Here is a 12,786-nt window from a genome sequence, read left to right as displayed (position 1 = left end):
ATGATTTTGATCCTCTATGTTGAGGATATGTTGATTGTTGGAAGTGCTCAAGTTTGATGCCTTTATGTATTCATAGCGATATTCCCATAGTGATATGGATCCATATTTATATATAAAGAAAGCTCATGATGGTGGCAGCCTTATGATTTTGATCCTCTATGTTGAGGATATGTTGATTGTTGGAAGTGCTCATAATGAGTTGGATGCCTTGAAAGGTCAGCTCAAGAAGAACTTTGAGATGAAGGACATGGAACATGCCTTGCATATTCTTGGGATGTGTATTGCACACAATTGCTCTAAAGGGGCTCCTCTACTTTTCATAGAAGAAGTACATCCAGAAGGTCTTCGAGTAATTTCATCTTCAATATATCAAGCTTATTAGCTATCCTTTACTTTCTCACATAAAGGTTAGTCATACCGATTATCCAAAATCAGATTGCCAAGATCCCTTATGCATTTGTAGTGGGCACTTTGATGCATGCCATGATAGCTACTCGTCCTGACATAGCATTTGCAGAGGAAGTTGTAGCATGTTATATGGCCATACTTGGCTAATAGCATTGGGATGCCGTCAAGGGTATCATGAGGTACTTCAAGTACACATAAACTATGTGCATTTGTTATGGTGGCCAGGATAGAGTCATAAGATATATTGAATTTGATTATGCAGGACATACAAACATTAGAAAGTCTGGCTATGTCTTCACCTTTGCCAGAGGTGTTTCTTGGATGTCCAAGATGCACAAATGCACGACCCTATCTACTACAGAGGCAGAGTATGTTGCAGCCCCACTAAGGCTTACAAGGAGGCTCTTTGATTAGGCCGACTAGTGATACATCTTGGCATTACTTATGTGATCCCCATATTGCATTCAGATTTTATGAGTGTAATTCAGTTGGCCAATAATTCGGTCTTTCATGTAAATATGAAGCACATTGAGGTGCGTTACCATTTTATATGAGAGGTCATTGAGGACAAGTCCATTGAGCTTGTCAAATCTCAATTGACCAAAATCTTGAAGATCTACTCACTAAAAGCCTCTTAGCGAAGTGCTTTGCGTTCCTTAGGAAGTTGTTGGGCATTGGATGAGATGATGTCTTTCCTCATCCTATTATACATATGTACATTGGTACATTGTCCCTTTTTTCTTATTCTCTCATCACTAGGGAGACATTTGCCTTTAAGTGGGAGGTTGCTCAAGGTAAAGGCACCTATGCCTAGCCACCCATGTATTAGTTACACTAACAATATCTGTATACTCGTATACCAGTACATTGTAGATGGTGGACGCCCATCATTGTAACTTCATTCTTTATTCTTTCACTAACATTTGAATAAAAAGAAGGTCGATCACACATTGTGACTATTGGAGTTCACACACACACACACACACACACACACACACACACACACACACACACACCTCTCTCTCTTGCTCCTTCCACCATAGCTCTTGCTTCCACTCCATGCTTCCATATATAAATAACAAGATTATGAAAATACATTTAATTTAAAGATAAATACTTTAGATATTTATAAATATAGAGCTATACTTCACAATTGTAATTGTTAAATATGTGCATAAGTATGTCTATAAGGACCATCATCATACAACTATTAGATTTACAATACATTTTTGTTTCTAAAATATATTAGTAAATATTTGAGAACCAATTTTATAATAACAAACTTGATATACAATGCTTAGGGATTACTTCCTTCAGTATATATATGAAATTAAATATCACCACTTTCAAGTCTTAGTTGACCACTTAAAAGATATGAAAAGTAATAAAAAATGTATTAGCATTGTCACGACTTAAAAGTGATCTAAAAGTGATCAATATTACAATTCACTACCATGCACTATGACTTGAAACTTGTGTTCTACCACTTACCAATAACACTATAGTACTACTATGAGAACACTTTTATATCTAAGATTTTAATTAGTATACAATATCTATATTATATGAACAACCTTTGCTATATATGTGATGAAGCAAAATATATTTGTACATAGCTATTATTCTATAGTCTTGACACATTACTATATTTTTTGGGCTTCACATTTTGCCCCAAATTGTTGACCCAAACTAGCCATATTAAATATTTTATACCAAATGTAAACACTGGCTGATACTAATATGTTTTCATAGATGTGTCTTCTACCACATTTACACATTGATTATGCATGCCTCTTTTGTAGGGTAAGGATACTAATTACACAATGCATACATGCAATAAACCTAAGTTGTTGGGGAACCCTTATGCAATGTTCTTTTTCTTTAGCGGCATGCCCTTCCCCAAGTCTAAGATGCTTTCACAACTTGGTTCTTCATCCTAAAAATAGTCACCACAAAATACAATATCTACATGGTGAATGATGATTCCTATAAACCACCACAAAATACAATACCTTGGAAACAATATTTGCAACCTTAATGATGATGCATATAAGCATGCATGTAGTCCATAATATTTACATGATGCAAAACCTTCGAGCCTATATAGCTACACATGTACTAAGAGCACGATACTATGCAGAAGCAAAGACCAAAATATTCAAGAAACAAAGCAAAGGAGAATATCTTATACTTCAAAAACAAGTTGGTTTGGCTAGTCTAGATTTCTTAATAGCTATACATACATACATACATACATACATACATACATACATACATGCAAACATATAGACATATATCTATATATATGTATGTAGCAATTTTCAATGTGGCAAAAGACTGCTTTCTAGTGTTACGATATTGCTTTTTAGTTATATAAGACGACTTTTTAGTGGTATTATACCACTTTTAAGTGATATATGAAATTAGAAAGTACGACTTTCAAGTCTTAGTTGACCACTCAAAAGTAATCTAAAAGCAATCACATGTCTTAGCATCATCACCACTTAAAAAGTGATTTAGAAGCATTCACCATGACAATGCACTACCATGTGTGCTATGACTTGAAACTTGTGTTCTACCACTTACCAAAAGCATTAGACTGCTCCTATTAGAGGGCTTTTATAATTAAGCTTTTAAATAGTATGCAAGATCTATATTGCATGAATAATCTTTGTTATATATGTGACAAATCAAAATGTATATTTGTACATATGTATTATCCTATAGTCTTGACATCTTACTATTATTTTTTGGGCTTCACACTTTGCCCAAGATGTTTCAGACTTGAAATGGTCTTGATGAATGTTTTATGCCAAATGTAAATACACACTAATTCTAACATGTTTTCAAGTATGCCTCTTTTGTAGGGAAAGTATACAAATTACACAAATGAATGCATGCAACAAACTTGACTTGTTAGAAAACCCTTGTGTAGTTCTTTTTCTTTAGTGACCATACACTTCCCTGAGTTTGAGGAAGACCCTTTTGCAACTTGGTTGTTCATCCTAAAAATAGTCATCACAAAATACAATATCTATATGATGAATGAAGATTCCTATAAACAATCACACAATACAATATCTTGGAGACAACCCTTTCGCAATTTGAATGATACATTCGAGAAACAAAGCAAAGGAGACTATCTCGTGCTTCAAAAATGAATTGCTTAAGCTAATCAAGATTTCTTAATAGCAATGTGTGTGTGCGTGTGCGTGTGTGTGCGTGCATGCGCGCATAACACTTTTCAATGGTGGTAGACTACTTTTTAGTATTGTAAGACCGCTTTTTAGGGATGCAAGACTACTTTTTGGTAGTGGCTACCACTTTTTAGTTATGCATACTACTTTTTAGTGGTGGGTACCACTTTTTAGTGGTGTTATACCACCTTCTAGTGCTAAACCACTTTTTTGTGATGGAAATCCACTTTCTAGCAGTGATACCACTTTTTAGTGGTATATGAAATTAAATGTCACCACTTTCAAGTCTTAGTTGACCACTTTTTAAAAAATCTAAAAGCAATCAAAAAGCTCTTAGCATTGTCAGCACATAAGAGTGATCTAAAAGTGGTCTAACATCACAATGCACTACCATGTGCTATGACTTGAAACTTATTACAATGCCCCTATTAGAATAATTGTATAATTAAGCTTTTAAATAGTATGCAATATATATATTATATGAACAACTTTTGCCATAGATGTGATGAAGCAAAATGTATATTTATACACATCTGTTATTCTTTAGTCCTAGCATCTTACTATATTTTTTTGGAATCACACTTTTCCCCAAACGTTTGAGACTTGAAATGGCCATGATGATGGTTTTATGCCAAATGTAAACATAGACTAATTCTAACATGTTTTCATATATGCCTCTTTTGCCAAATTTAAACATATTGATTATACATGCCCCTTGTGGGGAAAGGATACCAAATACACAAATGCATACATGCAACAAACTTGACTTGTTAGGGGACCCCTGCGTAGTGTTTTTTAAGCTTCAATGGCATGCCCTTCCCCAAGTCTGAGGGAGTCCCTTTTGCAACTCGGTTCTTCGTCCTAAAAATAGTCATCACAAAGCACAATATCTATATGATGAATGATTATTCATATAAACAACCATAAAATACAATATCTTGGAAATAACCCTTTTGCAACCTGAATGATGATTCATATAACCATGCATGCAATCCATAATATCTACATTGTGCAAAATCTTCAAACCTATATATAGTTGCATATGTACTAACTACATAATTAGAGGCAAAAATATTCAAGAAACAAAGCAAAGGAGACTATCTCGTACTTCAAAAACAAGTTGCTTCTATTAGTCAAGATTTGTTGATAGCTGTGTGTGTGTGTGTGTGTGTGTGTGTGTGTGTAATAATAAGGATGGAGAGTAGAGTCAAAGAGAGTTGTCAACGAAGATTTACACTTATATCAGTGCAACCTTAATGATATGTAAAGTTATCCCACTTCCAAATTAGTTCATAAATCAAACTTCAATAGAACTTCATGTATCGTCAAAAATCTTTTTTTGGTCACCACCTTTCAACGAGAGCCTACACAAGTAGAGGTTTGAGGTAGGTAGAAAGATATAGTAATAGAAGAAAAAAATTCAAGATTATCCACACATCAAGGTGACTTGTGATTCTATCACAAATGGTACCTCCAATTATACAACACTAGGAAGTGAGGTTGCTAGGAATCACACAAATGGTATGCACTATTTGAGATACCTTCATACTCTATACTCATTTTGTATATCACAATCATCAAGCCATGTTTGAGGTACATGTAGCAAGGTATAGAGGCATTAGATACCTTTATTTCAAGATGGTAAGCTTGGTGATTTATCATATAACCTAACCAAGATTTTCCTAGTAATGCCAAGTGAACTCAAAAGCACCCAACTTGGAAATTGTTCAACTTTGCGATGTAAATCATAGTCTAGAGAGGCATTACCTATGATGGATTAAGCCCAAGTCCCCATGAAAGGTGTCAAAGAGGGTGAGAGCCCCGTTGAGCTTAGATCCTATCACTCCATGATGCACCATCGATGAGTCAAGTACCATCTTAGACACCTATATTCTCATTTGGCATAGTAACTCTCAAGTTTTCTTCATTGACTTATTGCATTGTCTAAAGCAATTAAAAATAATAGATGCCATACCTAAAGCATTCATAAATCAATTAATGCATATGATACATGATAGATCGTTCTTGATTATGCCATCATATCATGTATATAATGGACTTGTTGCATAACCTTGTAGTCAATTGGACCACATTGCAATGCCATGATATGGGAGTATTACCGTCTCACATTTTCATACAATGGGTCTCTTTGGTTTTGGCAATATGTTTGTTGATGTTGTAGCAGTGAATATATTGAAGCTTGGTTGGAGCACTAATGATCACCTTGGCTTAATTTTTTATGCATTGATAATTGAGCACTCTCTACAACTACACTATCACTTACCTTCTCCTTGTCTATAATGCTTGTAACATGTCCCTAATCCCCACTATACAGCTATGGGATTTAACCAACAATGGAGAAGAGAGAAACGAGAGAGTGAAAGTAAACAATGAGTAGACAATGTGAGCTAAAAACGATAGATTGTACTTGCTAAATTGAAAGGAACCTTAGGTCTAAGGTAGACCAAACCCGAAACTTAACTCAAGTTAGCTAACTCTAGAAGTGGTAACACAACTTATTAACATACTTGTGTTCACACTGCAAACCAACTCACTAAAGCATTGGGCATTGCCCATAAAATTGGTAAATTCTAATACCCCCATGTAGTGCCAATGTAAAAGTACAAGATGATCAATTACCAAAGGGTAGCGAGTTCAAGGACTTTTGAAAAGCCTCAAACTTCTCACAAGGAAGTGCTTTGGTAAAAATGTCTACAACATTCTCGTGTGTAGGGGCATACATCAAACTAACTCTCTTGCATAGCCTCTCTCTGAGACATAATGGTAATACACCTCAATGTGTTTTGTGCAAGCATGAAACACAAGATTCCGTGCCACTGCAATAGCACTTTGATTATCAAAAAGAATGGGTGTAAGACCCTCCATAGAAATCTATAGATCAACCAACAACCTATGCATCCATACACATTCCACTTTTGCGATAAAGGTTGCCCTATACTCAACCTTCAATTTACCCTTGCCCTTATATTTAGAGAGGTATGGCAACATCCCCCGACCTCATAGCAACATTCCATCGAGTTTGTTCCTCTTTTAGCAAGAGGCCTTCCAACTCCACAAAAGTAAGAGGTTGCTGCACCCCCTCCCCCCCACTCCCCCCCCCCCCCCCCAACCCTTCCAAAATGGTAAATTCGGTGAGGTGTGAAAACCAAGATAAGCTCGAGGAGTGAGTTCAAAGTGACATTCACCATTTCAGCGTCCAAAAGAACCTCATCAATGTTCAACAACTCCTAACAGATATCCTACAAGTGTGTGAGGTGATCAATCATGTTGTCACTCTCATCCATATGTGCATTAGTCAATTCTCTCCATACGTAGGAGATTTTGGCTTCATTACCAGCTGCAAACATGTGCTCCAAAATATCCCAAGCTACTTTAGAGGTTTTGCGAGACCATATATGCGGTATGATGACTCTTTTCACTAACAAGACAATCAATGCCAACACAAAATATTAAATCAAGTGCAAAATTGTCAAGACTCCCTTCTCAAAAAACGTGCCACACTACAACTTACAATAATTAAAAATCCCTCATTTTTAAGTGCAAATTTTAGATTTACTAAAATCTCTCTCCAATGTCACAAACAGCAAAATAATGCTATTCCAATACCTATCCACAGCTTTGGAATGTGTGCCAAGTAAAAGCCCTAAAACTCGATGAAAAACTTTTGAGAAATTTCAAAGATCTATACTTATAACCTGAAAATCTAGTGGAATGTCACCTCCAAATGTGTATCCACAGTAACCAACAACTCCAAAGGTGCCTTGGGATGCGTGCCAAAATGCAAGAATCACAAAAGCCCCAAATTTCATGTGCAAATTTCGAAGCAATGGCACAATGTGAGGATGTAGGACTTCGATTTTGCAAAAAGCCCCAAATTTATAGGTGCTTCCACCTCCTCGAGTAGCGTGCAAGCAATTGAGGCGACATCACTATTGCAAACACACGTGTGCCCATGGCCGTAGCTGATGTGGTAGCCGCTAGAGCTGGACAAGACAGGTGGCACCAGCGGGATAGGGCGACTCGACATCTGCTAGTGGATGCCACCTTCTGTAGCACGCAACTCAAGCGGCAAATAGGGCTATGTGGACTGCGACTCGACAGACTCGGCCAGCGCAAAGCGGCACAGACTGGAGGCACCTAGCAAAGAAGTGGAGTGCAAGCAGACAGGGAGTTTGGGTAGATGTAGCAGCCACTACGGACTAATAGGACATCACGTGGTGGCATAGGCAGTGCAGCTAAAGCAGAGGTTAGGCGGCGCTGTTGGTAGCAAGGACTAGCACAGTCAGACAAAGTTGGAGCTGACAGGGTTGCTGCAGGGTGGCACTGGGTGGTGGCGGCCTACTAAGACAACAGCTGTGCAATCCTGGACAGTCTTCTCCTTCTTCCTCCCCGCTAACGAGCATAGCTAGTGGTTGCAGGACCTCAAGCAGAGTGGCACTGACTGGCAGTGGCTGAGCGAAATCTGCGCATTGAGTTCTGCTCTAATACCAAATGTTGGAGTTGACCGGCAATGGAGGAGAGAGAAAAGTGAGAGTGAGTATAGACAATGAGTAGATAGCATGAGCTGAAAACAATAGATTGTACTTGATGAACTGAAAGGGAGTGTGAAAGTACAACCTTAGGTCTAAGGTAGACCAAACCCCTAACTGAACTCAAGTTAGCTAACTCTAGAACTAGCTCTAGAAGTGGTGACAACATATCAGCATAGTTGTGTTCACACTACAAACCAACTAACTAAAACGTGGGGCATTGCCCATAGAATTGGCAAATTCTAACAACAGCTTCAAGATCTATCTATGCACCTCTCTCATAGATCATATCAAGGAGATCTAGGGTGAAAGCCGAGGTGTCTAGCGAAACCAAGATTCACAAATGGTCTAAGAGAGTAGTCCACTTGTCTACTGTCTTGGCATTCCACCTCACTAACACGACTTATTTGATCACTCTAGCAAAGCAATATCTAGCCTTCTATACCCTAAGAGAACTCGAAGGACCCCTCCCTCTTGTGAAAGGCTCTCTCTAAACATAGCACACACCAATTATAAATAGAAAAGCCTCCTACTCTCCCTCTTTAAGCCTTTAAACTCTAGTCCTTTGATCTATTAATACTCCAAAGTCTCAAAATTTTTGAAGTTTTCCAAAAATCCAAAAGTCTACTACAGTATCTGTACCACCATCTAGAATCAAAAGGCAAACCTCACTCTAATTTCAATCAGCACATAGATGACCTGACCCAAAAAACCTACCTACTACAATGGACCCATGGTCTCTCAAACAGCCTTAGTCTCAGTCCAATTGAAGTGCATACCCTCCACCCCTACCATATGCATCCAATTGAGTGCTTCCAATAGCTGAATAAACCTCCTAAAAGCACTTTTCTAACACAATCAGCATGTGACTTAAGGTGCTTGTATTCCTAAAGTGATAGAATGTCAATTGGTTCCAACAAGGTTGGTTGTAGATCCTATCAAACAACCAATCTCCTAGTCTATGAGCTCACTAAAGTAGAGGTTGCTAATATTCCAAGATGCTAAGTCAATACTTATGATGGCTCAGTGTGTATCTGTCCATCGCGTTGCTGCCCCGCCATCATGCCCAGCTTCCCCCTGCCCCCCGTTCCCCTGCTCTGTTACCCCTCCTCATGTGTTGAGCCTCCCCTTCCCACTAGGCAATCCTCCTCCTCACGCTCCCCCCCCCCCCCCCCCCTGTGCGGCCCTATCCGGCAAGCCCCCCACCCGTGCTGTTCCCATTAGGAGCTGGCCATCCGTGGCATGCATCGCCTCCCCCACCACCAAAAAACAGCATCTGCCCCTCCTCGCCATCGTCGTGGAGGATTTCGCGCTCCACAATAGGTTTCTTAGATATCCAATCACCTTACTATTCCCTGGACTGGCAATAGAGTATCGTCAGTTAGTGGAGGACTTTGGACAGCTCTTTAGCACAGTTCTTTCTACCTCCTTCGCGGATGTAGTGACAGTTGCAAGAATCCCAAAGGTACGGGTGGCTGTGAAAGATACAAAGAATATACCAAAGTTTCTGGAGATTGAGGCAAGCGGACACTCCTTCAGGCAATAGGTTATTGTGACTAGGCAGCTAGGGCAGTGCTTGTGATGCCATGACTTTGGGCATTAGGTAGCAAATTGCATGCGCTTCGAAGCCAAGGCGGCTCCGTCGACAAGCCCGCAGGTGGATGCTAATGGCTTTACACGGGTCCAACGAGACGATAGAGAGGGAGACGGCAGGGGGGGCCTTAGTCAGCCCCTCAAACAACCACGGCAATAGAGAGCAGGAGGGCGAGTGAGGGAACCTCGACAGCCCCAGACAAAGCACCCCGCAGCCTCCCCTAGCTCATCCCACCTGACAGGATCACAGACCTCCACATCCACCACCCACGGAGGCGTCATAGGCTACCTTAGTCGAGATCCCCCCGCTCCCCCCCCCCCCTCCCAGACCCTAGCCCACAATCTCTCCCTTCCAGGGCCACCGCCCCCCCCTCCCCACACCTGCCTCATACCTCCGATCACCCCACCATCCCTCTATCTTCCTCCTCCCCACCATCTCCCCCACCGATCAGTCCCCCTGATCCTCACCCAATACAGGTGACCCGCCCCCCGCCCATCCCCCTTCTTCCCACAGGAGGTGATGAGCCTTATATGCCTATATCCTCCCCTCACCAACAGCCTAGTCCCCCCCACCCCCGCTTCCCCACACAGCCACCAGCTCATCTGTCCCTGCCGCCCGTCACACTTTCCCCTGAGACAAGCGCAGCTGCTACCACATGAGTTTTTCCACAGTGGTCCATGGTCCTGGTCTGTGGTCCTACTTGAGAGTTACGGAGCGCAGAGAGTTTCCACTACCTCTAAAGGTGGGGATCTTTGTGGTCCGCAAGTCAAGGAGCGGCAAAGGTCCATTTACTAGCACCACTGAATGGACCAAACTATACTTTCTTCCTTCAGACCTCTCATTTAAGAGACTGTATGATGACACAGATAGAGGAGGAGGTGAAGGGCAAGGTGGCAAACCACATCTCCAAGTGGATGAGAGGAGGAGGACTAGCACTCTTTTCCCAGCAGTGGCCAGGTTGCATGATGGACATCAACTGGTGGGCTGGAGTCGAGATCCCACATCTGAGCATTATTTTTCAAGCCCCTCCATAGTGGAGAGCACCCATGGATGTGATTGAGTTGCCCTTGGCACAAGCTACCCGTTTCTACCAGTGTACAGAGTCACGCCTCTCAGCCTGGCTGATAGATGCCCTAGTGGTACCACCTGGAGTATCTATTACTCCCATGGTCCGCGTCCGAGGGCCACCATGGAGAAATGGAGTTCACCTTCCAGACCTGCGGCAATGCGTATTTGCATGCCCCATAGCTCTTCTTCTTCTTTATCAGTAGCTTCCACGCTTGTTCGATCAATCACAGGCTTCTCTATGAGTCTACATCTAGCATCTTGGAATCTAGCCTACACTACAATGGGGCACGTGGTTCCAAGAAGTTGATTGTTCGACAAGAGTTGTAGCCTGCCCCTGCCAGACAGATTGACATCTGACTTCTGCAGGAGCACAAACTCACCCCTGCCCAGGTCCATCGGGTAGGGAAGGTACTCCCATGCAGTTCACACACTTACTGGGAGTACTCTATCAATGCCCATGGCAAGAGTGGAGGCGTATGCACCTCTATTGGCCCGAGCCTCACCGCTTGTGTACGTGACCACAAGACGATTATGGCAAGGAGGGTCCTATGGATCAGATTGGATATTGGGGACTTGTGCCTTAGAGTCCTCAATGTTTATGCCCCTACTGAGGTTAAGGCACCTAGCAGGTTCTAGGTGGAGATCGCAACAGGACTCCCAGAGGTGGACTCCTAAATTGTTAGAGGAGACTTCAACAACCTGGAGGCCTTAGAGGACCAGCAGGGCAGAGGCAAAGACTACTAGGGTATGGCAGGGGAGGAGCAAGAGGCATGGGAGGTCTTCCTCCTCGCAGTAGGAACACGTGATGCTTGGCGGGACCCAGCTTTCCATAAGAGGGAGAGATCATTGGACCTCTCTTGGGGATACAGGTGGCTGGGTGGAGCTCTTTTGGAGCGGTTGGACAGGTTCTATGTGGGAGAGTGGGGGTGCTCTCGCGGAGGCCAAGTAGGGCAGTTGGCTGGCACCACTTTGTCTTATCACTGCCCGGTCCTCCTTACACTCGATGCTCCAGTTTCAGCCCTAGACACGCAATCCTGTCGGATCCCTGACTCGATCTACACGACGGAGGAGGTGAGGAGGCAGATTGAGCAACTCTGGACTAGGGAGTGGGATAGGAGGGACCGGATCGTAGAGGACGTTGCAGAGGTCCTAGTCGAGTCGAGCAGGATCTGCCAGTAGGCAGTGCTACAGGCCAGGCAACAAAGCTGGGAGGAGGAGAGAGCACTCCGGCGAGACCTAGTAGCCACACAAAGACTACTCGAGGACACACCAGGGGACCCCACTCTCCACGCACAGGAGGTATGCGCAAGGGCAACCCTCACCGGTCTTGAGGATAGGCACTCGGAGTTTTCCTTCCGTACCTCAGCAACCTTTTGGGCATGGAGGGGGACACGGAGTGCAGGGAGTTTTCCCAAGTGCATCAGCCTCGCACCTTAGGAGATCAAATTCGCAACCTCCATAATCAGTATGGGAGGATTCGCTCTAGCCCAAATGAGGTGATGGAGATTGCCACTAAGTACTACAAACACCTTTTTCAGCAAGAAGCAGTCTCAACCAGAGAACAACGCTATAGACATTAGGTATGGGGTCACATTCCGTCCCTTGTCATAGAGGAGATGGGACGCTCCCTCCCAGACCCCTTTATAGAGAAGGAATTAGAGGAGGCTTTCCATGCACAGGACGGGCAGAAATGCTCGGGAGAGGATGGCCTTTCTAAGGCCTTCTTCACTACCTACTGGGAGGTGGTGAAGGATCCCCTACTGCTAGCCTTCTAGGAGATCTTCAGCTTAAGACGGATGCCAGGGAGTCTATCGGCAGGTCTTATTAGTCTCCTCCCCAAAGGGAGAGACCGGTTGGAGCTATCCCAGTGGAGACCGATCACCCTGTTGTCAATGGCCTATAAGGCACTGGCCAAGATGATCAGTAGGTGACTCCGCCCCGTACTTCTAGACATCATTCATGACACATA

General features: G+C 42.5%; 1 protein-coding gene across 2 annotated transcripts in view; it reads right to left on the bottom strand.

Annotated features, from left to right (window-relative positions):
• Window positions 1–4,079: 4,079 nt before the first annotated feature.
• The window catches only part of LOC148018348 (initiation factor 4A-like protein), a 151,931-nt gene continuing 143,224 nt past the window's right edge, over window positions 4,080–12,786 (bottom strand). Inside the window, exon 7 of one of the 2 annotated variants that reach the window (XM_087662256.1) lies at window positions 4,080–4,466. The gene's annotated coding sequence lies outside the window, so the exon portion shown is untranslated. Of the gene's footprint in view, window positions 4,467–6,767; window positions 7,045–12,786 lie in introns of those variants that run through there. The other variant, XM_087662257.1, reaches the window with a different exon arrangement.

Source organism: Lygodium microphyllum, chromosome 21, assembly GCF_053477565.2.
Source record: "Lygodium microphyllum isolate KBCC chromosome 21, Lygodium_microphyllum_v1.1.10, whole genome shotgun sequence".
Taxonomy (NCBI): Eukaryota; Viridiplantae; Streptophyta; class Polypodiopsida; order Schizaeales; family Lygodiaceae; genus Lygodium; species Lygodium microphyllum.
This window is presented reverse-complemented; position numbering and strand designations above follow the sequence as displayed.